The sequence below is a fragment of the Prunus avium genome, chromosome 6, assembly GCF_965620075.1.
Source record: "Prunus avium chromosome 6, drPruAviu1.hap1.1, whole genome shotgun sequence".
NCBI classification, from domain to species: Eukaryota; Viridiplantae; Streptophyta; class Magnoliopsida; order Rosales; family Rosaceae; genus Prunus; species Prunus avium.
Genome location: NC_142289.1, coordinates 17,137,642 through 17,164,706, shown reverse-complemented (window position 1 = coordinate 17,164,706; position 27,065 = coordinate 17,137,642). Strand labels below are relative to the sequence as shown.

Here is a 27,065-nt window from a genome sequence, read left to right as displayed (position 1 = left end):
ACCTATTGATTTCGGATTGAGCCCAAAACTTGGGCAACATCATAATATGGGGGGAAGAGTCATTTGGTGAGTTTTGAGTGAAATCCAATCGCTAGAAGTATGGAATACACCAACCACTCCAATTAGGAACGAAATGCCGTCGAAATTGAATTGTCCAATTTCTCACACCTATTGATTTCGGATCGATCCCAAAACTTGGGCAACATCATAATATGGTGGGAGGAGTCATTTGGTGAGGTTTGAGTGAAATCCAAACCCTAGAAGTATGGAATACACCAACCACTCCAATTCGGAACGAACTGCCGTTGAACTTGAATTGTCCAATTTCGAACACCTATTGATTTCGGATCGAGCCCAAAACTTGGGCAACATCATAATATGGTGGGAGGAGTCATTTGGTGAGTTTTGAGTGAAATCCAATCGCTAGAAGTATGGAATACACCAACCACCCCAATTCGGAATGAACTGCCGTTGAACTTGACTTGTCCAATTTGGAACACCTATTGATTTCGGATCGAGCCCAAAACTTGGGCAACATCATAATATGGTGGGAGGAGTCATTTGGGGAGTTTTGAGTGAAATCCAATCGCTAGAAGTATGGAATACACCAACCACTCCAATTAGGAACGAAATGCCGTCGAAATTGAATTGACCAATTACTCACACCTATTGATTTCGGATCGATCCCAAAACTTGGGCAACATCATAATATGGTGGGAGGAGTCATTTGGTGAGGTTTGAGTGAAATCCAAACCCTAGAAGTATGGAATACACCAACCACTCCAATTCGGAACGAACTGCCGTTGAACTTGAATTGTCCAATTTCGAACACCTATTGATTTCGGATCGAGCCCAAAACTTGGGCAACATCATAATATGGTGGGAGGAATCATTTGGTGAGTTTTGAGTGAAATCCAATCGCTAGAAGTGTGGAATACACCAACCACTCCAACTAGGAACGAACTGCCGTTGAAATTGAATTGTCCAATTTCTCACACGTATTGATTTCTGATCGAACCCAAAACTTGGGCAACATCATAATATGGTGGGAGGTGTCATTTGGTGAGTTTTGAGTGAAATCCAATCGCTAGAAGTATGGAATGCACCAACCACTCCAATTAGGAACGAACTGCCGTTGAACTTGAATTGTCCAATTTCTCACACCAATTGATTTCGGATCGAGCCCAAAACTTGGGCAACATCATAATATGGTGGGAGGAGTCATTTGGTGTGTTTTGAGTGAAATCCAATCGCTTGAAGTATGGAATACACCAACCACTGCAATTAGGAACGAATTGCCGTTGAACTGGAATTGTCCAATTTGGAACACCTATTGATTTCGGATTGAGCCCAAAACTTGGGCAACATCATAATATGGTGGGAGGAGTAAATTGGTGAGTTTTGAGTCAAATCCAATCGCTAGAAGTATGGAATACACCAACCACTCCAGTTCGGAACGAACTGCCGTTGAACTTGAATTGTCCAATTTCTCACACCTATTGATTTCGGATCGAGCCCCAAACTTGGGCAACATCATAATGTGCTGGGTGGAGTCATTTGGTGAGTTTTGAGTGAAATCCAATTGCAAGAAGTATGGAATACACCAACCACTCCAATTAGGAACGAACTTCCGTTGAACTTGAATTGTCCAATTTCTCACAACTATTGATTTCAGATCGATCCCCAAACTTGGGCAACATCATAATATGGTGGGAGGAGTCATTTGGTCAGTTTTGAGTGAAATCAAATCCCTAGAAGTATGGAATACACCAACCACTCCAATTAGGAACGAACTTCCGTTGAACTTGAATTGTCCAATTTCTCACAACTATTGATTTCAGATCGATCCCCAAACTTGGGCAACATCATAATATGGTGGGAGGAGTCATTTGGTTAGTTTTGAGTGAAATCCAATCACTAGAAGTAGAGAATACACCAACAACTCCAATTAGGAACGAACTGCCGTTGAACTTGAATTGCCCAATTTGGAACACCTATTGATTTCGGATCGACCCCAAAAGTTGGGCAACATCATTATATGGTGGGAGGAGTCATTTGGTTAGTTTTGAGTCAAATCCAATCACTAGAAGTATGGAATACACCAACCACTCCAATTAGGAACGAACTGCCGTTGAGCTTGAATTGCCCAATTTGGAACACCTATTGATTTCGGATCGAGCCCAAAAGTTGGGCAACATCATTATATGGTGGGAGGAGTCATTTGGTTTGTTTTGAGTCAAATCCAATCACTAGAAGTATGGAATACACCAACCACTCCAATTAGGAACGAACTGCCGTTGACCTTGAATTGCACAATTTGGAACACCTATTGATTTCGGATCGAGCCCCAAACCTGGGCAACATCATAATATGGTGGGAGGAGTCATTTGGTGAGTTTTGAGAGAAATCCAATCGCTAGAAGTATGGAATACACCAACCACTCCAATTAGGAACGAACTGCCGTCGAACTTGAATTGTCAAATTTCTCACACCTATTGATTTCGGATGGAGCCCAAAAGTTGGGCAACATCATAATATGGTGGGAAGAGTCATTTGGTTAGTTTTGAGTGAAATCCAATCACTAGAAGTATGGAATACACCAACCACTCCAATTAGGAACGAACTGCCGTTGAACTTGAATTGCCCAATTTGGAACACCTATTAATTTCGGATCGAGCCCAAAAGTTGGGCAACATCATTATATGGTGGGAGGATTCATTTGGTTAGTTTTGAGTTAAATCCAATCACTAGAAGTATGGAATACACCAACCACTCCAATTAGGAACGAACTGCCGTTGAACTTGAATTGCACAATTTGGAACACCTATTGATTTCGGATCGAGCCCAAAACTTGGGCAACATCATAATATGGTGGGAGGAGTCATTTGCTGAGTTTTGGGTGAAATCCAATCGCTAGAAGTGCGGAATACCCCAACCACTCCAATTAGGAACAAACTGCCGATGAACTTGAATTGTCCAATTTCTCACACCTATTGATTTCGGATCGAGCCCAAAACTTGGGCAACATCATAATATGGTGGGAGGAGTCATTTGGTGAATTTTGAGTGAAATCCAATCACTAGAAGTATGGAATACCCCAACCACTCCAATTAGGAAAGAACTACCGTTGAACTTGAATTGTCCAATTTCTCACACCTATTGATTTCGGATCGAGCCCAAAACTTGGGCAACATCATTATATGGTGGGAGGAGTCATTTGGTTAGTTTTGAGTGAAATCCAATCACTAGAAGTATGGAATACATCAACCACTCCAATTAGGAACGAACTGCCGTTGAACTTGAATTGCCCAATTTGGAACACCTATTGATTTCGGACTGAGCCCAAAACTTGGGCAACATCATAATATGGTGGGAGGAGTCATTTGGTGGGTTTTGAGTGAAATCCAATCGCTAGAAGTATGGAATACACCAACCACTCCCAATAGAATGAACTGCCGTTGAACTTGAATTGTCCAATTTCTCACACCTATTGATTTCTGATCGAGCCCAAAACTTGGGCAACATCATAATATGGTGGGAGGAGTCATTTGGTGAGTTTTGAGAGAAATCCAATCGCTAGAAGTATGGAATACACGAACCACTCCCATTAGGAACGAATTGACGTTGAAATTGAATTGACCAATTTCTCCCACCTATTGATTTCGGATCGAGCCCAAAACTTGGGCAACATCATAATATGGTGGGAGGAGTCATTTGGTGAGTTTTGAATGATATCCAATCGCTAGAAGTATGGAATACACCAACCACTCCAATTAGGAACGAACTGCCGTTGAACTTGAATTGTCCAATTTGGAACACCTATTGATTTCGGATCGAGCCCCAAACTTGGGCAACATCATAATATGGTGGGAGGAGTCATTTGGTGAGTTTTGAGTGAAATCAAATTGCTAGAAGTGTGGAATACACCAACCACCCCAATTAGGAAAGAACTGTCGTTGAAACTGAATTGACCAATTTCTCCCACCTATTGATTTCGGATCGAGCCCAAAACTTGGGCAACATCATAATATGGTGGGAGGAGTCATTTGGTGGGTTTTGAGTGAAATCCAATCGCTAGAAGTATGGTATACACCAACCACACCAATTAGGAACGAACTGCCGTTGAACTTGAATTGTCCAATTTGGAACACCTATTGATTTCGGAACGATCCCAAAATTTGGGCAACATCATAATATGGTGGGAGGAGTCATTTGGTGAGTCTTGAGTGAAATCCAATCGCTAGAAGTATGGAATACACCAACCACTCCAATTTGGAACGAACTGCCGTTGAACTTGAATTGTCCAATTTGGAACACCTATTGATTTCGGATCGAGTCCAAACCTTGGGCAACATCATAATATGAAGGGAGGAGTCATTTGGTGAGTTTTGAGTGAAATCCAATCGCTAGAACTATGGAATACACCAACCACTCCAATTGGGAACGAACTGCCGTTGAACTTGAATTGTCCAATTTGGAACACCTATTGATTTCGGAACGATCCCAAAATTTGGGCAACATCATAATATGGTGGGAGGAGTCATTTGGTGAGTCTTGAGTGAAATCCAATCGCTAGAAGTATGGAATACACCAACCACTCCAATTTGGAACGAACTGCCGTTGAACTTGAATTGTCCAATTTGGAACACCTATTGATTTCGGATCGAGTCCAAACCTTGGGCAACATCATAATATGAAGGGAGGAGTCATTTGGTGAGTTTTGAGTGAAATCCAATCGCTAGAACTATGGAATACACCAACCACTCCAATTGGGAACGAACTGCCGTTGAACTTGAATTGTCCAATTTGGAACACCTATTGATTTCGGTTCGAGCCCAAAACTTGGGCAACATCATAATAAGGTGGGCGGAGTCATTTGGTGAGTTTTGAGTGAAATCCAATCGCTGGAAGTATGGAATACACCAACCCCTCCAATTAGGAACGAACTGCCGTTGAACTTGAATTGTCCAATTTCTCACACCTATTGATTTCGGATCGAGCCCAAAACTTGGGCAACATCATAATATGGTGGGAGGAGTGATTTGGTGAATTTTGAGTGAAATCCAATCACTAGAAGTATGGAATACACCAACCACTCCAATTAGGAACGAACTACCGTTGAACTTGAATTGTCTAATTTCTCACACCTATTGATATCGGATCGAGCCCAAAACTTGGGCAACATCATAATATGGTGGGAGGAGTCATTCGGTGAGTTTTGAGAGAAATCCAATTGCTAGAAGTATGGAATACACCAACCACTCCAATTAGGAACGAACTGCCGTCGAACTTGAATTGTCCAATTTCTCACACCAATTGATTTCGGATCGAGCCCAAAACTTGGGCAACATGATACTATGGTGGGAGCAGTCATTTGGTGAGTTTTGAGTGAAATCCAATCGCTAGAAGTATGGAATACACCAACCACTCCAACTAGGAACGAACTGCCGTTGAACTTGAATTGTCCAATTTCTCACACCTATTGATTTCGGTTCGCGGCCCTAACTTGGGCAACATGATAATATGGTGGGAGGTGTCATTTGGTGAGTTTTGAGTGAAATCCAATCGCTAGTAGTATGGAATACACCAACCACTCCAATTAGGACCGAACTGCCATTGAACTTGAATTGTCCAATTTCTCACACCTATTGATTTCGGATCGAGCCAAAAACTTGGGCAACATCACAATATGGTGGGAGGAGTCATTTGGTGAGTTTTGAGAGAAATCCAATCGCTAGAAGTATGGAATACAATAACCACTCCAATTAGGAACGAACTGCCGTTGAACTTGAATTGTCCAATTTGGAACACCTATTGGTTTCGGATCGAGCCCAAAACTTGGGCAACATCATAATATGGTGGGAGGAGGTAATTGGTGAGTTTTGAGTGAAATCCAATCGCTAGAAGTATGGAATACACCAACTACTCCAGTTAGGAACGAACTGCCGTTGAACTTGAATTGTCCAATTTGGAACACCTATTGATTTCGGATCGAGCCCCAAACTTGGGCAACATCATAATATGGTGGGAGGAGTGATTTGGTGAGTTTTGAGTGAAATCAAATTGCTAGAAGTGTGGAATACACCAACCACCCCAATTAGGAAAGAACTGTCGTTGAAACTGAATTGACCAATTTCTCCCACCTATTGATTTCGGATCGAGCCCAAAACTTGGGCAACATGATAATATGGTGGGAGGTGTCATTTGGTGAGTTTTGAGTGAAATCCAGTCGCTAGTAGTCTGGAAAACACCAACCACTCCAATTAGGAACGAACTGCCGTTGAACTTGAATTGCCAAATTTGGAACACCTATTGATTTCGGATCGAGTCTAAAACTTGGGCAACATAATAATATGGTGGGAGGAGTCATTTGGTGAGGTTTGAGTGAAATCCAATCGCTAGAAGTATGGAATACACCAATGATAAGTTCATAATTTCACACATTTGCATGCCTTCGTTACTTAGTAATTTTGTTTAGTTTCTCTTTATTTCAAGTCACTTACCTATGTTTGTGTGTTCTATAGGTTGAAGGCAGCAAGAGATTGCTTTTGAAGCAAAATGGTGCAAAACGTGCAAAAACTGGATATTGAGTTAGAAGTTCATTTCGAACTTATCTTCTTCATCTGAGCTTGGATTGGGCCAATACTTGTGTGGTTGGATCAGAGACATTCTGAACTTCAAAATGGATATCTTAAAGTCATATTTGGATTCAGCCAAACCCAATCCGTGAGCCCATCAAAATACACATCATGCTGACATGAGGATGAGCTGATGGATGCTTGGTCATGGTGAGCTAGGCATGAGCTATTGGTTTCTGGATGGATGCTTGATCATGCTGACATGAAGATGACCTATGGCTGCTGGTGGGATTTATTAGTGCAGCAACCAATTCTGATTATCTAAATACAAGTGTTGTATGCATTAGTCATATTCAATTCAGAATTCCCCTTTCCTTCTCCCTATAAATACCACTTCCATTCCACATCCCAGATACAATTCACTTCATCCATTACTTCCATACACACATTCAGATTCACCACAAAGAGAGAGAGAGAGCTAGCTGCAAAGGAGGGAGAGCTGGGAGCTGTCCTGGAAACTACCTTGCTGCCACCAGCTAGTTCTTCTATTCTCTTTATTCTACCTATGTATTTCTTATCTTCTGTATTCATAATTATGTTTAACTAATCCATTTTGTTAGGGCTTAGGATGAAGCCCTAGTCATGAATATTCAATGTTATGGATGATTTCATAGTTAATTGATTTCCTTGCTTTCATTATCAAGTTGTTAATCTCCAGCTTATTATGTGCTTGATGTATGTTTTCTTGGAGTAGCTAACTAGGATTTTATGCATCTAGCACAGGTTGGGAAGGGGTTTAGATTCACCAATTCTACTCTCCTTTCACAAGCAACACATGAATGGCCTAAGAATCATTCAAGGGGTTAATAACCATAGGTTGACTAGGACAGATACCATGTTCTAGGACTTGTGTGATTATCATATTCTCAAGGAACTTAATGACTCTTATATGCTTTATTCTAAGTAGATACCATGCTTAGGTTGCATATTAGAGATCACGTGTTGTGTAGATACCATGCACAATTACATGCCTTAGGAGAATCATGCATCCTGCACCTAGATACCATAGGCTTGTATGCGATAATCTATTGTTAATGAAGCTTGAGTCAATTTCTATGCATTCATAACTTGGATAGGAAGACTAGTGGTAGATTCCAAGGCTCTAACACTTCTCAATCATTGTTTCACAACTTGTTCATTGCTGCCATTGTTTACTTCCAGCACTTCCATTTCATTCTCTTGTTTTCATTTAAACAACAAAAACCCCCCATTCGAGTGCGTGTGTGGTGCTAGGATTCTGTCCTAGACCTTGCCAATTGTTAGTTAGTTTGTTTCTTTGTTTTCAGTTTTTCCATCATTCTAAGTAGTTTAACTTGCAACCAAGTTACCATTCTCCGTGGGATCGACCTCGTATTTCATAAGCTATACTATAAATGGTTCGTGCACTTGCGAGAATTGAAGTTTCTATTTTTAATAACTCATTTTAGTTGTTAGGAATAGGCTCAACAAGTTTTTGGCGCCGTTGCCGGGGAACCGGTAACGATGGTGCTATAGTTAGATTACTTTGAGTGTTTTTGTTTTTGTTTTCGTTGGTTTTTATTTCTGTATTCTGTTTTTCTTTTTAGTTGTTATCTCCATTTGAAGGCACTAATTGGTTTCTTGTGTGTGCATATATGTCCGAATCTGATTCTGAGCCAATTTCACCAGGAACTTTTGCTGTACGTGTTGGTTTGAGGAGGAATTATAGTTCTTTAAGTGCTGAATCTGAGAGCTACGAATCTGAAGGTTCAAGCAAGATGGCAGAGATTCCAAACAACAACAATAATGATGAAGGAGGTGGTGCGCTTGTTGTCCAACCTAGGAAACCCCTGCGTGAATTTTCCATCCCCAAAGTCACTGATCAACCTTCGTGCATCGTCTATCCTCAACTCACAATTGACAGGTTTGAGCTTAGAAGTGGTATGATTCATCTTCTTCCAACTTATTATGGTAATACCACTGAGGATCCTTACATGCATGTTAAGCAATTCTTTGAAATATGTGCTACAATCAAAATTCAAGGACTTGATGATGAGCAGATTAAGATGAGGCTATTCCCATTCAGTTTAAAAGATAAGGCTAAGTCATGGTTATACTCTTTGCCTAATGCTTCAATTCGTACTTGGGATGAGCTTTCTAATAAGTTTTTGCAGAAATTCTTTCCAGCTCAAAAGACTAACAAGATTAGAAAGGAAATTCTTGGTTTCACACAAAGAGAAGGAGAAGCTTTTCATGAATGCTGGGAGAGGTACAAGGAGATGATGAGTTCTTGCCCACACCACAATATAGAGAGTTGGATGCAAATGCAATCTTTCTATGAAGGTTTGCTTGATTCCGAAAGGATGATGGTAGATGCAACAAGTGGAGAAGGACTGATGAACAAAACAGCAGATGAGGCTTTTACTCTCTTTGAATCTTTGAGTACCAACTCTCAACAATGGAGCTACAATAAAGGAAGAGGAGCTCCTATGAAAGCTGTGGTCTCTGAGGTAAGTACTAATAATGAGATTAATGCAAAACTTGATGTTATGTGTTCTTTGCTTCAACAGGCAGTGACTGGCCCTCTAGGAAGCAAAGAGGAAGTTCAAGACCAATCTTTTGCAAAGCACATGCTAGAGCAAGCAAATGCCCTTCAAGGAAGGAATCCTCAGAATGATCCTTACTCAAACACATACAATCCGGGGTGGAGAAATCATCCTAATTTCAGGTGGAGCAATAATTCAAATGTGCAACAATCTCAAGGACCTCCCCCAGGATTTCAAATACAACAAAGGCAATTCCAGCAAGCTCCCCAACAAGTACAAGAGCAAAGGGGTGATCAAATGGGAGAATTGCAAGACATGTTCAAGAAGTTCATGGGGCAACAGATGCAAACCAATCAGAATCTTCAAAATGCAGTGAACAAACTAGAAGTGCAAGTTGGGCAGATTGCATCCTCCATGAGCAATAGAGCATCCGGAACTTTTCCAAGCCAAACGGAGGTGAATCCAAGGCATCATGAGCAAGTTAAAGCAGTGCACATCTTGAGAAGTGGTAAACAAGTTGATAATAAGGTTGGAGATGCCAATGAAGAGCAAGAAGATGGAGAAAACGTGGAGATCATTCAGCCACCACAAGGGCAGCCCACAGGTTCCACCAAACAGCCCCTCAATTCTCTTGGAAAGAGCACAGGCCCTAAGGTATCATCTAATGCTAATCAAGTTCCAATTTCATCTAATGCTTTTAGGCCTATTGCACCCTTTCCCAGCAGGTTATCAAAGTCAAAGAAAGATCAAGGCTTGGATGAGATAATGGAAATATTCAAGAAAGTGCAAATCAACATCCCATTGCTCAATGCCATTGCTCAGATTCCAAAATATGCAAAATTTTTGAAGGATCTATGCACTAACAAGAGGAGATTCAAAGAGCATGAACAGGTTGCATTAAGTGAAGAGGTTAGTGCAGTCTTACAAAGAAAGCTACCTCCAAAGCTAAAGGATCCAGGTTCATTTTCTATACCTTGTATAGTTGGTGATTTTAAGTTTCAAAAAGCTTTGCTTGATCTTGGTGCATCCATTAACCTTATGCCATATCATGTTTATGAGAAACTTAACCTTGGTGAGTTGCAAGCCACATCTGTGAGCATTCAATTGGCAGATAGAACTATCAGGTACCCTAGGGGCATTCTAGAAGATGTTTTGGTGAAAGTAGAAGAGCTGATTTTGCCAGCTGATTTCTTGGTGTTGGAAATGGAAGAAGCACCAATTCATGACAATCAGTTACCACTCATTCTTGGTCGTCCATTCATGGCAACTGCCGGTGCAATTATTGATGTGAAGAAGGGTACATTGACTATGAACGTGTTTGATGAGACAATAGCATTCAAAGTGTTTGAAGCCTCCAAGTTTCCAAGTGATGAGCATGAAGTTTTCCAGCTTGATGCAATTGATAATATGGTGAAAGAAGCACTGCCAATGAGTTATTTGGAGCCTATTGAAGCATGCATCACACAAAGCATAAGGAAAGAAGAAGTGGACAGATTAGAGGCTGTGATCTCTCCTTTACTTCTTGAGCTTGTTTGCAGCATGGATAGCTACATAGAAGTGGGAAAGAGGTATGCAAACCAATTTGAATCTTTACCCGCACCTACTAATAAGGTTTTACCTTCTATTGTGCAGGCACCGGAGTTGGAATTAAAGCAATTGCCAACACACCTTAAATATGCTTATTTAGGTGAGAGTGAGACTCTACCTGTTATCATTGCCTCACACCTCGAACCAAATGATGAGAAGAAGCTTTTGAGGGTTCTAAAAGAGCACAAAACTGCGATTGGATGGAGCATTGCAGATATCAAAGGCATAAGCCCAACATCGTGCATGCATAGGATACTATTGGAGGACAATGCAGTGCCTAAGAGGGATGCCCAAAGACGTCTCAATCCAAACATGAAGGAGGTGGTAAGGAAAGAAGTAATGAAGCTTTTAGATGTTGGTATTATTTACCCTATTTCTGACAGTAAATGGGTGAGCCCAATACAAGTTGTCCCCAAGAAATCAGGTATCACAGTGGTGAAGAATGAAGCAAACGAGCTTGTACCAACACGGATGACCACGGGCTGGAGAGTTTGCATTGATTATAGGAAGCTCAACACAGCAACAAGCAAGGATCACTTCCCTCTTCCATTTATTGATCAAATGCTTGAGAGATTGGCTGGCCATAGCCACTATTGCTTCCTTGATGGATATTCAGGTTACAACCAAATCGCCATAGCCCCAGAAGATCAAGAGAAGACAACCTTCACATGTCCCTTTGGTACTTTTGCTTATAGGAGGATGCCCTTTGGTCTTTGCAATGCCCCAGCCACTTTCCAAAGGTGCATGATGAGCATTTTCTCCGACATGGTAGAAAGGTTTATTGAGGTATTCATGGATGACTTCTCTGTCTTTGGTGATTCTTTTGATCAATGTTTGCATAACTTATCTAAGGTGTTGGCTAGATGTGAACAAAATAACCTTGTGCTTAATTGGGAAAAATGTCATTTTATGGTTAACCAAGGCATAGTTCTTGGTCATGTCATCTCTAGTAATGGAATTGAGGTAGATAAAGCTAAGATTGATTTGATTGCTTCTATGCCCTCACCTACTTCTGTCAAAGAAGTACGTTCTTTCCTTGGCCATGCAGGTTTCTATAGGCGTTTCATTAAAGATTTTTCTAAGATTGCAAGGCCTTTGTGCAATCTCCTTGCCAAGGACATGGATTTTGTGTTTGATCAAAACTGTGAGAATGCTTTCAATGCTTTGAAAATGATGCTCACAACTGCCCCAATCATTATGCCATCGGATTGGAGCTTGCCTTTTGAACTGATGTGTGACGCCTCAGATTATGCTGTTGGAGCTGTTTTGGGGCAGCGAGTTGATAAGAAGCCACATGCCATCTACTATGCTAGTAGAACCCTCAACGATGCCCAACTCAACTATTCCACCACAGAGAAGGAGTTATTAGCTGTCATATTTGCTTTAGAGAAGTTCAGATCTTATTTGATTACTAACAAGGTCATTGTTTACACTGATCATGCAGCATTGAAATACTTGTTAGCTAAAAAGGATGCCAAGCCACGCCTCATTAGATGGATCCTCTTGTTGCAAGAGTTTGACTTGGAGATAAAAGATAAGAAAGGAAGTGAGAATGTGGTGGCTGATCACTTGAGTAGATTGGTGCATGTATCTAATGAAGAGGAGGATTCACTGCCATTGCGTGAAAGCTTCCCTGATGAGCAACTCTTCTCTATTTGTGCTTTGAATTCTCTTAATCCATTGCCTTGGTTTGCTGATATTGTTAACTACTTATGCACTAACGAACTCCCTACAGGGTTATCTACATTCCAACGTGACAAGCTTAGGAAACAAGCAAGATACTACTTTTGGGATGATCCATACCTATTCAAGCATTGTCCGGACCAAGTAATTCGAAGGTGTGTGCCTGAAGGTGATTTTAAGAGCATTCTAGAGTTTTGTCACTCCCATGCATGCGGAGGCCATTTTGGAGCAAAGAAGACTGCCAACAAAGTGCTACAATCAGGTTTCTTTTGGCCTACCCTTTTTAAGGATGCTTATACATTTTGTGCTTCATGTGATAGATGCCAACGGATGGGTAATTTGCATGCTAGAAATCAGATGCCTCTCACTAATATCTTAGTCATTGATATATTTGATGTTTGGGGAATTGATTTCATGGGCCCTTTTCCTACTTCTTATGGATTTGAATATATATTAGTTGCTGTCGATTATGTTTCCAAATGGGTGGAAGCCATTGCCACTAGAACTAATGATGCTAAGATTGTGATCAGTTTTCTCAGAGGAAATATTTTTACAAGGTTTGGCACACCAAGAGCAATCATTAGTGATGGTGGCTCCCATTTTGTTAACCAAGCTTTTGCAGCACTCTTGAAGAAGTATGGAATCAAGCATAAGGTGGCAACACCCTACCATCCTCAAACTAGTGGGCAGGTTGAGATAAGCAATAGGGAGATTAAGCACATACTTGAGAAGACAGTGAACACCACAAGGAAGGATTGGTACATGCGTTTGGAGGATGCATTGTGGGCTTATAGGACAGCTTATAAGACCCCCATAGGTATGTCTCCATATAGACTTGTTTTTGGTAAACCTTGTCACTTACCAGTGGAGCTTGAGCACAGGGCTTATTGGGCGATCAAGGCATTCAATTTTGACATGAAAGCTGCTGGTGAAAAGAGGAGGCTTCAACTCAATGAGTTGGAGGAGTTGCGACATGAGGCGTATGAGAACGCTAAGCTTTATAAGGAGAAAACAAAGCAGTATCATGACAAGAAGATTCTTAGGAAGACGTTTGAGGAAGGGCAGAAGGTTCTCTTATTCAATTCACGCCTTAAGCTCTTCCCAGGTAAGCTTCGTTCTCGGTGGATTGGCCCTTTTGTTATTACTAATGTGTTTGATCATGGCGCAGTGGAGATTCAAAATATTAAGGATGGCAGCACCTTCAAGGTGAACGGACATCGGTTGAAACCTTACTTTGATGCCAACTTTGATGCCAATATTGAGTCTCAAGCACTCAAGGAGCCTCCACCACTCTCTTGAAGCTCACCAAAGTTTGGACGTCCGGCTGAAGACATAAAACTTAGCGCTTCTTGGGAGGCAACCCAAGGTGATGAGGAGAAGATAGAACGTGCAAGGAGCTTGCTTGCGTCCTAATCGCTTCAAAGGGGAGTTGTTTTCTGAACTCTAACATTTGGTTATGTCTTTTCCTTATCTTCTTTCCTTTCATTTATGAGGCATTGCTTGTTCTTATACTCTAAACATTGAGGACAATGTTTCATTTAAGTTTGGGGGGAAGGATTCAGTTATGTTGTTTTATTGTCAAATTTTAAAATTTTTAAGTGTGTCTAGTGTCTAATAACGCAGAATTTTGTGTGTTGTTTCGTTATCCTTCCAAACACCTATGATAAGACTTGGATTTAATACTAATATGGTTTTTTCAGAAATTGATAGTCATTGTTTAAGGCCTATGTGTGATTCTGAGTGAACTTTGTCTTGCATGCCATCCTTGCACTTATTGAGCACTTTGCCAAGTTAGTCCAATTTCTTGCTACTTGGAGATGTTATGCAATTCTGCTTATTTCATGATCTTGGTTTCATGCTCTAGAACTTATTTGAATATCTCTTGAGACATTCTGTTGCCATACAATGCTTAGGAAGTGATTTAGGCCATGTTTAAATCGTTTGAGCCTTTCTAACCATCCCTCTACATGTATTCATCCCTAGTCAACCCAATTGTGCCTACGTTAAGCCTTTCTTTGTGTAAACCATTCCTACCATAATAAATCTCTGTTTCTTATCTTTACCTATTCTTTGAGCAATTAAAGCTATCTTTAAAGGAGAGTCATAAAGATTGCAAGGTTTTTGGAGCAAAAGTGAGTCATTAGTGCTGTAACCCAAGTGTTGAAAAGAAATAAGTTTTGGGGTATTGTTAACTAATCAAAAGAGGTAATGAAGTGTGACCAATGTAGTCACGGCCCTAGGGTGTTATAAGGAAAGATCATGGTGATCTAGGGTAAAGAGCCACAAAATTAGGCCAAATAACACATTTGAAGGTGCTGAAATTATGTTGAAAATCTGCTCATGTATGTGTTCCTTGCTTGTTACAAAGTTCAGTAATCTCTCATGCTTTTACCTATGCTTTAGTTGTGCTCAAAATGTTGTTATATCTCCATGTCTCCTCTTTCATTCAACCACTACCCTAAGCCTCATTACAACCCTTGTAAAGTCCTTTTGATCCTTGGTAATGTGTGGTATTACTGTGGAGAGCTGATTTCATAATGAGCTTATGGGGCTCGAAATTCTTGATTGTGCTTTAAGTGTGTGCGCATGTACTTATTTGAGTTGCAGGTGTTGTTCTGATTTGGCATTCACACACTACACTTAAGGATGTCATTGTAAGCTTTGCACACTCTTGAATCATGTGTGGAACTTAGATTGTGATTGTTGTGTTTCTTTGGAACCATATACTTTGGTGATTCTTTGAGGATATTGTTTGGAAGGCTAGCTGCTTATTTTCTGTTTTCTAAGTTGTAGTTTTATTTTGTTTGCTCGAGGACTAGCAAAGTCTAAGTTTGGGGGTATTTGATAAGTTCATAATTTCACACATTTGCATGCCTTCGTTACTTAGTAATTTTGTTTAGTTTCTCTTTATTTCAAGTCACTTACCTATGTTTGTGTGTTCTATAGGTTGAAGGCAGCAAGAGATTGCTTTTGAAGCAAAATGGTGCAAAACGTGCAAAAACTGGATATTGAGTTAGAAGTTCATTTCGAACTTATCTTCTTCATCTGAGCTTGGATTGGGCCAATACTTGTGTGGTTGGATCAGAGACATTCTGAACTTCAAAATGGATATCTTAAAGTCATATTTGGATTCAGCCAAACCCAATCCGTGAGCCCATCAAAATACACATCATGCTGACATGAGGATGAGCTGATGGATGCTTGGTCATGGTGAGCTAGGCATGAGCTATTGGTTTCTGGATGGATGCTTGATCATGCTGACATGAAGATGACCTATGGCTGCTGGTGGGATTTATTAGTGCAGCAACCAATTCTGATTATCTAAATACAAGTGTTGTATGCATTAGTCATATTCAATTCAGAATTCCCCTTTCCTTCTCCCTATAAATACCACTTCCATTCCACATCCCAGATACAATTCACTTCATCCATTACTTCCATACACACATTCAGATTCACCACAAAGAGAGAGAGAGAGCTAGCTGCAAAGGAGGGAGAGCTGGGAGCTGTCCTGGAAACTACCTTGCTGCCACCAGCTAGTTCTTCTATTCTCTTTATTCTACCTATGTATTTCTTATCTTCTGTATTCATAATTATGTTTAACTAATCCATTTTGTTAGGGCTTAGGATGAAGCCCTAGTCATGAATATTCAATGTTATGGATGATTTCATAGTTAATTGATTTCCTTGCTTTCATTATCAAGTTGTTAATCTCCAGCTTATTATGTGCTTGATGTATGTTTTCTTGGAGTAGCTAACTAGGATTTTATGCATCTAGCACAGGTTGGGAAGGGGTTTAGATTCACCAATTCTACTCTCCTTTCACAAGCAACACATGAATGGCCTAAGAATCATTCAAGGGGTTAATAACCATAGGTTGACTAGGACAGATACCATGTTCTAGGACTTGTGTGATTATCATATTCTCAAGGAACTTAATGACTCTTATATGCTTTATTCTAAGTAGATACCATGCTTAGGTTGCATATTAGAGATCACGTGTTGTGTAGATACCATGCACAATTACATGCCTTAGGAGAATCATGCATCCTGCACCTAGATACCATAGGCTTGTATGCGATAATCTATTGTTAATGAAGCTTGAGTCAATTTCTATGCATTCATAACTTGGATAGGAAGACTAGTGGTAGATTCCAAGGCTCTAACACTTCTCAATCATTGTTTCACAACTTGTTCATTGCTGCCATTGTTTACTTCCAGCACTTCCATTTCATTCTCTTGTTTTCATTTAAACAACAAAAACCCCCCATTCGAGTGCGTGTGTGGTGCTAGGATTCTGTCCTAGACCTTGCCAATTGTTAGTTAGTTTGTTTCTTTGTTTTCAGTTTTTCCATCATTCTAAGTAGTTTAACTTGCAACCAAGTTACCATTCTCCGTGGGATCGACCTCGTATTTCATAAGCTATACTATAAATGGTTCGTGCACTTGCGAGAATTGAAGTTTCTATTTTTAATAACTCATTTTAGTTGTTAGGAATAGGCTCAACAACCAACCACTCCAATTAGGAACGAACTGCCGTTGAACTTGAATTGCCAAATTTGGAACACCTATTGATTTGGGATCGAGTCCAAAACTTGGGCAACATCATAATATGGTGGGAGGAGTCATTTGGTGAGGTTTGAGTGAAATCCAATCGCTAGAAGTATGGAATACACCAACCACTCCAATTAGGAACGAACTGCCGTTGAACTTGAAGTGCCAAATTTGGAACACCTATTGATTTCGGATCGAGTCCAAAACTTGGGCAACATCATAATATGGTGGGAGGAGTCATTTGGTGAGGTTTGAGTGAAATCCAATCGCTAGAAGTATGGAATACAGCAACCACTCCAGTTAGGAACGAACTGCCGTTGAACTTGAATTGTCCAATTTCTCACACCTATTGATTTCGGCTCGAGCCCAAAAGTTGGGCAACATGATAATATGGTGGGAGGAGTCATTTGGTGAGTTTTCAGTGAAATCCAATCGCTAGAAGTATGGAATACACCAACCACTCCAATTACGAACGAACTGCCGTCGAACTTGAATTGTCCAATTTCTCACACCTATTGATTTCGGATAGAGCCCAAAACTTGGGCAACATCATAATATGGTGGGAGGAGTCATTTGGTAAGTTTTAAGAGAAATCCAATCGCTAGAAGTATGGAATACACCAACCACTCCAATTAGGAACGAACAGCCGTCGAACTTGAATTGTCCAATTTCTCACACCTATTGATTTCGGATCGAGCCCAAAACTTGGGCAACATCATAATATGGTGGGAGGAGTCATTTGGTGAGTTTTAAGAGAAATCCAATCGCTAGAAGTATGGAATACACCAACCACTCCAATTAGGAACGAACTGCCGTTGAACTTGAATTGCCCAATTTGGAACACCGATTGATTTCGGATTGAGCCCAAAACTTGGGCAACATCATAATATGGTGGGAGGAGTCATTTGGTGAGTTTTGGGTGAATTTCAATCGCTAGAAGTGTGGAATACACCAACCACTCCAATTAGGAACGAACTGCCGTTGAACTTGAATTGTCCAATTTCTCCCACCTATTGATTTCGGCTCGGGCCCAAAAGTTGGGCAACATGATAATATGGTGGGAGGAGTCATTTGGTGAGTTTTCAGTGAAATCCAATCGCTAGAAGTATGGAATACACCAACCACTCCAATTAGGAACGAACTGCCGTCGAACTTGAATTGTCCAATTTCTCACAACTATTGATTTCGGATCGAGCCCAAAACTTGGGCAACATCATAATATGGTGGGAGGAGTCGTTTGGTGAGTTTTAAGAGAAATCCAATCGCTAGAAGTATGGAATACACCAACCACTCCAATTAGGAACGAACTGCCGTCGAACTTGAATTGTCCAATTTCTCACACCTATTGATTTCGGATCGAGCCCAAAACTTGGGCAACATGATAATATGGTGGGAGGAGTCATTTGGTGAGTTTTGAGTGAAATCCAATCGCTAGAAGTATGCACTACACCAGCCACTCGAATTAGGAACGAACTGCCGTTGAACTTGAATTGCCCAATTTGGAACACCTATTGATTTCGGATTGAGCCCAAAACTTGGGCAACATCATAATATGGTGGGAGGAGTCATTTGGTGAGTTTTGGGTGAAATCCAATCGCTAGAAGTGTGGAAGACACCAACCACTCCAATTAGGAACAAACGGCCGTTGAACTTGAATTGTCCAATTTCTCACACCTATTGATTTCGGATCGAGCCCACAACTTGGGCAACTTCATAATATGGTGGGAGGAGTCATTTGGTTAATTTTGAGTGAAATCCAATCACTAGAAGAATGGAATACACCAACCACTCCAATTGGGAACGAACTGCCGTTGAACTTGAATTGCCCAATTTAGAACACCTATATATTTCGGATCGAGCCCAAAATTTGGGCAACATCATAATATGGTGGGAGGAGTCATTTGGTGAGTTTTAAGAGAAATCCAATCGCTAGAAGTATGGAATAAACTAACCACTCCTATTAGGAACAAACTGCCGTTGAACTTGAATTGTCCAATTTGGAACACCTATGGATTTCGGATCGAGCCCAAAACTTGGCTAACAACATAATATGGTGGGAGTAGTCATTTGGTGTGTTTTGAGTGAAATCCAATCACTAGAAGTATGGAATACACCAACCACTCCAATTAAGAACGAACTGCCTTTGAACTTGAATTGCCCAATTTGGAACACCTATTGATTTCGGATCGAGCCCAAAACTTGGGCAACATCATAATATGGTGAGAGGGGTCATTTGGTGAGTTTTGAGAGAAATCCAATCGCTAGAAGTATGGAATACACCAACCACTCCAATTAGGAACGAACTGCCGTCGAACTTGAACTGTCCAATTTCTCACATCTATTGATTTCGGATCGAGCCCAAAACTTGGGCAACATCACAATATGGAGGGAGGAGTCATTTGGGGAGTTTTCAGTGAAATCCAATCGTTAGAAGTATGGAATACACCAACCACTCCAATTAGGAACGAACTGCCGTTGAACTTGAATTGTCCAATTCCTCACACCTATTCATTTCGGATCGAGCCCAAAACTTGGGCAACATGATAATATGGTGGGAGGAGTCATTTGGTGAGTTTTGAGTGAAATCTAATCGCTAGAAGTATGGAATACACAAACCACTCCAACTAGGAACGAACTGCCGTTGAACTTGAATTGTCCAATTTCTCACACCTATTGATTTCGGTTCGCGGCCCAAACTTGGGCAACATGATAATATGGTGGGAGGTGTCATTTGGTGAGTTTTGAGTGAAATCCAATCGCTAGTAGTATGGAATACACCAACCACTCCAATTAGGAACGAACTGTCGTTGACCTTGAATTGTCCAATTTGGAACACCTACTGATTTCGGATCGAGCCCAAAACTTGGGCAACAACATAATATGGTGAGAGGAGTCATTTGGTTAGTTTCGAGTGAAATCCAATCGCTAGAAGTATGGATTAAACTAACCACACCAATTAGGAACGAACTGCCGTTGAACTTGAATTGTCCAATTTGGAACACCTATTGATTTCGGATCGAGCCCAAAACTTGGGTAACAACATAATATGGTGGGAGTAGTCATTTGGTGAGTTTTGAGTGAAATCCAATCACTAGAAGTATGGAATACACCAACCACTCCAATTAGGAACGAACTGCCGTTGAACTTGAATTGTCCAATTTCTCACACCTCTTTATTTCAGATCGAGCCCAAAACTTGGGCAACATCATAATATGGAGGGAGGAGTCATTTGGTGAGTTTTGAGTGAAATCCAATCGCTAGAAGTGTGGAATACACCAACCACTCCAATTAGGAACAAACTGCCGTTGAACTTGAATTGTCCAATTTCTCACACCTATTGATTTCGGATCGAGCCCAAAAGTTGGGCAACAACATTATATGGTGGGAGGAGTCATTTGGTTAGTTTTGAGCGAAATCCAATCACTAGAAGTATGGAATACACCAACCACTCCAATTAGGAACGAACTGCCGTTGAACTTGAATTGCCCAATTTGGAACACCTATTGATTTCGGATCGAGCCCAAAACGTGGGAAACATCATAATATGGTGGGAGGAGTCATTTGATGAGTTTTAAGAGAAATCCAATCGCTAGAAGTATGGAATACACCAACCACTCCAATTAGGAACGAACTGCCGTCGAACTTGAATTGTCCAATTTCTCACAACTATTGATTTCGGATCGAGCCCAAAACTTGGGTAACATGATAATATGGTGGGAGGGGTCATTTGGTGAGTTTTGAGTGAAATCCAATCGCTAGAAGTATGGAATAAACTAACCACTCCAATTAGGAACGAACTGCCGTTGAACTTGAATTGTCCAATTTGGAACACCTATGGATTTCGGATCGAGCCCAAAACTTGGGCAACATCATAATATGGTGGGAGCAGTTATTTGGTGAGTTTTGAGTGAAATCCAATCGCTAGAAGTATGGAATACACCAACCACTCCAATTAGGAACGAACTGCCGTTGAACTTGAATTGCCCAATTTGGAACACCTATTGATTTCGGATCGAGCCCAAAACTTGGGCAACATCATAATATGGTGGGAGGAGTCATTTGGTGAGGTTTGAGTGAAATCCAATCGCTAGAAGTATGGAATACACCAACCACTCCAATTAGGAACGAACTGCTGTCGAACTTGAATTGTCCAATGTCTCACACCTATTGATTTCGGATCGAGCCCAAAACTTGGGCAACATCATAATATGGTGGGAGGAGTCATTTGGTGAGTTTTAAGAGAAATCCAATCGCTAGAAGTATGGAATACACCAACCACTCCAATTAGGAACGAACTGCCGTCGAACTTGAATTGTCCAATTTCTCACACCTATTGATTTCGGAATGAGCCCAAAAGTTGGGCAACATCATTATATGGTGGGAGGAGTTATTTGGTTAGTTTTGAGTGAAATCCAATCACTAGAAGCATGGAATACACCAACCACTCCAATTAGGAACGAACTGCCGTTGAACTTGAATTGCCCAATTTGAAACACCTATTGATTTCGGATCGAGCCCAAAACTTGGGAAACATCATAATATGGTGGGAGGAGTCATTTCATGAGTTTTGAGAGAAATCCAATCGCTAGAAGTATGGAATACACCAACCACTCCAATTAGGAACGAACTGCCGTCGAACTTGAATTGTCCAATTTCTCACACCTATTGATTTCGGATCGAGCCCAAAACTTGGGCAACAAGATAATATGGTGGGAGGAGTCATTTGGTGAGTTTTGAGTGAAATCCAACCGCTAGAAGTATGGAATACACCAACCACTCCAATTAGGAACGAACTGCCGTTGAACTTGAATTGCCCAATTTGGAACACCTATTGATTTCGGATTGAGCCCAAAACTTGGGCAACAACATAATATGGTTGGAGGAGTCATTTGGTGAGTTTTGGGTGAAATCCAATCGCTAGAAATGTGGAAGACACCAACCACTCCAATTAGGAACAAACTGCCGTTGAACTTGAATTGTCCAATTTCTCACACCTATTGATTTTGGATCGAGCCCAAAACTTGGGCAACATCATAATATGGTGGGAGGAGTCATTTGGTGAATTTTGAGTGAAATCCTATCACTAGAAGTATGGAATACACCAACCACTCCAATTAGGAACGAACTGCCGTTGAACTTGAATTGCCCAATTTGGAACACCTATTGATTTCGGATCGAGCCCAAAACGTGGGAAACATCATAATATGGTGGGAGGAGTCATTTGATGAGTTTTAAGAGAAATCCAATCGCTAGAAGTATGGAATACACCAACCACTCCAATTAGGAACGAACTGCCGTCGAACTTGAATTGTCCAATTTCTCACACCTATTGATTTCGGAATGAGCCCAAAAGTTGGGCAACATCATTATATGGTGGGAGGAGTCATTTGGTTAGTTTTGAGTGAAATCCAATCACTAGAAGCATGGAATACACCAACCACTCCAATTAGGAACGAACTGCCGTTGAACTTGAATTGCCCAATTTGAAACACCTATTGATTTAGGATCGAGCCCAAAACTTGGGAAACATCATAATATGGTGGGAGGAGTCATTTGATGAGTTTTGAGAGAAATCCAATCGCTAGAAGTATGGAATACACCAACCACTCCAATTAGGAACGAACTGCCGTCGAACTTGAATTGTCCAATTTCTCACACCTATTGATTTCGGATCGAGCCCAAAACTTGGGCAACAAGATAATATGGTGGGAGGAGTCATTTGGTTAGTTTTGAGTGAAATCCAACCGCTAGAAGTATGGAATACACCAACCACTCCAATTAGGAACGAACTGCCGTTGAACTTGAATTGCCCAATTTGGAACACCTATTGATTTCGGATTGAGCCCAAAACTTGGGCAACATCATAATATGGTTGGAGGAGTCATTTGGTGAGTTTTGGGTGAAATCCAATCGCTAGAAATGTGGAAGACACCAACCACTCCAATTAGGAACAAACTGCCGTTGAACTTGAATTGTCCAATTTCTCACACCTATTGATTTTGGATCGAGCCCAAAACTTGGGCAACATCATAATATGGTGGGAGGAGTCATTTGGTGAATTTTGAGTGAAATCCAATCACTAGAAGTATGGAATACACCAACCACTCCAATTAGGAACGAACTGCCGTTGAACTTGAATTGCCCAATTTTGAACACCTATTGATTTCGGATTGAGCCCAAAACTTGGGCAACATCATAATATGGTGGGAGTAGTCATTTGGTGATTTTTGGGTGAAATCCAATCGCTAGAAGTGTGGAATACACCAACCACTCCAATTAGGAACAAACGGCCGTTGAACTTGAATTGTCCAATTTCTCACACCTATTGATTTCGGATCGAGCCCACAACTTGGGCAACATCATAATATGGTGGGAGGAGTCATTTGGTTAATTTTGAGTGAAATCCAATCACTAGAAGAATGGAATACACCAACCACTCCAATTGGGAACGAACTGCCGTTGAACTTGAATTGCCCAATTTGGAACACCTATTGATTTCGGATCGAGCCCAAAACGTGGGAAACATCATAATATGGTGGGAGGAGTCATTTGATGAGTTTTAAGAGAAATCCAATCGCTAGAAGTATGGAATACACCAACCACTCCAATTAGGAACGAACTGCCGTCGAACTTGAATTGTCCAATTTCTCACACCTATGGATTTCGGATCGAGCCCAAAACTTGGGCAACATCATAATATGGTGGGAGCAGTTATTTGGTGAGTTTTGAGTGAAATCCAATCGCTAGAAGTATGGAATACACCAACCACTCCAATTAGGAACGAACTGCCGTTGAACTTGAATTGCCCAATTTGGAACACCTATTGATTTCGGATCGAGCCCAAAACTTGGGCAACATGATAATATGGTGGGAGGGGTCATTTGGTGAGTTTTGAGTGAAATCCAATCGCTAGAAGTATGGAATAAACTAACCACTCCAATTAGGAACGAACTGCCGTTGAACTTGAATTGTCCAATTTGGAACACCTATGGATTTCGGATCGAGCCCAAAACTTGGGCAACATCATAATATGGTGGGAGCAGTTATTTGGTGAGTTTTGAGTGAAATCCAATCGCTAGAAGTATGGAATACACCAACCACTCCAATTAGGAACGAACTGCCGTTGAACTTGAATTGCCCAATTTGGAACACCTATTGATTTCGGATCGAGCCCAAAACTTGGGCAACATCATAATATGGTGGGAGGAGTCATTTGGTGAGGTTTGAGTGAAATCCAATCGCTAGAAGTATGGAATACACCAACCACTCCAATTAGGAACGAACTGCCGTCGAACTTGAATTGTCCAATGTCTCACACCTATTGATTTCGGATCGAGCCCAAAACTTGGACAACATCATAATATGGTGGGAGGAGTCATTTGGTGAGTTTTAAGAGAAATCCAATCGCTAGAAGTATGGAATACACCAACCACTACTTTTAGGAACGAACTGCCGTCGAACTTGAATTGTCCAATTTCTCACACCTATTGATTTCGGATCGAGCCCAAAAGTTGGGCAACATCATTATATGGTGGGAGGAGTCATTTGGTTAGTTTTGAGTGAAATCCAATCACTAGAAGTATGGAATACACCAACCACTCCAATTAGGAACGAGCTGCTGCTGAAATTGAATTGTCCAATTTGTCACACCTATTGATTTCCGATCGAGCCCAAAACTTGGGCAACATCATAATATGGTGGGAGGAGTCATTTGGTGAGTTTTGAGTCAAATCCAATCGCTAGAAGTATGGAATACACCAACCACTCCAATTAGGAACGAACTGCGGTTGAACTTGAATTGTCCAATTTGGAACACCTATTGATTTCGGATCGAGCCCAAAACTTGGGCAACATCATAATATGGTGGTAGGAGTCATTTGGTGAGTTTTGAGTGAAATCCAATCGCTAGAAGTATGGAATACACCAACCACTCCAGTTAGGAACGAACTGCCGTTGAACTTGAATTGTCCAATTTCTCAAACCTATTGATTTCGGATCGAGCCCCAAACTTGGGCAACACCATAATATGGTGGGAGGACTCATTTGGTAAGTTTTGGGTGAAATCCAATCGCTAGAAGTGTGGAATACACCAACCACTCCAATTAGGAATGAACTGCCGTTGAACTTGAATTGTCCAATTTGTCGCACCTATTGATTTCTGATCGAGCCCAAAACTTGGTTCAACATCATAATATGGTGGGAGGAGTCATTTGGTGAGTTTTGAGTGAAATCCAATCGCTAGAAGTATGGAATACACCAACCACGCCAATTTGGAACGAACTGCCGTTGAACTTGAATTGTCCAATTTGGAACACCTATTGATTTCGGATCGAGCCCAAAACTTGGGCAACATCATAATATGGTGGGAGGAGTTATTTGGTGAGTTTTGAGTCAAATCCAATCACTAGAAGTATGGAATACACCAACCACTCCAATTTGGAACGAACTGCCGTTGAACTTGAATTGTCCAATTTGGAACACCTATTCATTTCGGATCGAGCCCAAAACTTAGGCAACATCATAATATGGTGGGAGGAGTCATTTGGTGAGTTTTGAGTGAAATCCAATCGCTAGAAGTATGGAATACACCAACCACTCCAATTAGGAACGAACTGCCGTTGAACTTGAATTGTCCAATTTGGAACACCTATTGATTTCGGATCGAGCCCAAAACTTGGGCAACATCATAATATGGTGGGAGGAGTCATTTGGTGAGTTTTGAGTCAAATCCAATCGCTAGAAGTATGGAATACACCAACCACTCCAATTTGGAACGAACTGCCGTTGAACTTGAATTGTCCAATTTGGAACACCTATTCATTTCGGATCGAGCCCAAAACTTAGGCAACATCATAATATGGTGGGAGGAGTCATTTGGTGAGTTTTGAGTGAAATCCAATCGCTAGAAGTATGGAATACACCAACCACTCCAATTAGGAACGAACTGCCGTTGAACTTGAATTGTCCAATTTCTCACACCTATTGATTTCGGATCGAGCCCCAAACTTGGGCAACATCATAATATGGTGGGAGGAGTCATTGTGTGAGTTTTGAGTGAAATCCAATCGCTAGAAGTATGGCATACACCAACCACTCCAATTAGGAACGAACTGACGTTGAACTTGAATTGTCCAATTTCTCACACCTATTGATTTCGGATCGAGCCCAAAACTTGGGCAACACGATAATCTGGTGTTAGGAGTCATTTGGTGAGTTTTGAGTGAAATCCAATCGCTAGAAGTATGGAATACACCAACCACTCCAATTAGGAACGAACTGCCGTTGAACTTGAATTGTCCAATTTCTCACACCAATTGATTTCGGATCGAGCCCAAAAGTTGGGCAACATGGTAATATGGTGGGAGGAGTAATTTGGTGAGCTTTGACTGAAATCCAATCACTAGAAGTATGGAATACACCAACCACTCCAATTAGGAACGAACTGCCGTTGAACTTGAATTGTCCAATTTCTCACACCTATTGATTTCGGATCGAGCCCCAAACTTGGGCAACATCATAATATGGTGGGAGGAGTCATTTGGTGGGTTTTGAGTGAAATCCAATCGCTAGAAGTATGGCATACACCAACCACTCCAATTAGGAACGAACTGCCGTTGAACTTGAATTGTCCAATTTCTCACACCTATTGATTTCGGATCGAGCCCAAAACTTGGGCAATATGATAATATGGTGGGAGGAGTCATTTGGTGAGTTTTGGGAGAAATCCAATCGCTAGATGTATGGAATACATCAACCACTCTAATTAGGAACGAACCGCTGTTGAACTTGAATTGTCCAATTTCTCACACCAATTGATTTCGGATCGAGCCCAAAACTTAGGCAACATGGTAATATGGTGGGAGGAGTAATTTGGTGAGCTTTGAGTGAAATCCAATCACTAGAAGTATGGAATACACCAACCACTCCAATTAGGAACGAACTGCCGCTGAACTTGAACTGTCCAATTTCTCACACCTATTGATTTCGGATCGATCTCAAAACTTGGGCAACACCATAATATGGTGGGAGGAGTCATTTGGTGAGTTTTGAGTGAAATCCAATCGCTAGAAGTATGGAATACACCAACCACTCCAATTAG

At 41.0% G+C, this 27,065-nt stretch overlaps 1 non-coding gene across 1 annotated transcript; it reads right to left on the bottom strand.

The window, feature by feature from the left end:
* Positions 1-8,797: 8,797 nt before the first annotated feature.
* Positions 8,798-8,904, bottom strand: LOC148293793 (small nucleolar RNA R71). Its single transcript, XR_015836882.1, has one exon. It is a non-coding gene; the product is annotated as a small nucleolar RNA R71 (small nucleolar RNA).
* Positions 8,905-27,065: the final 18,161 nt, after the last annotated feature.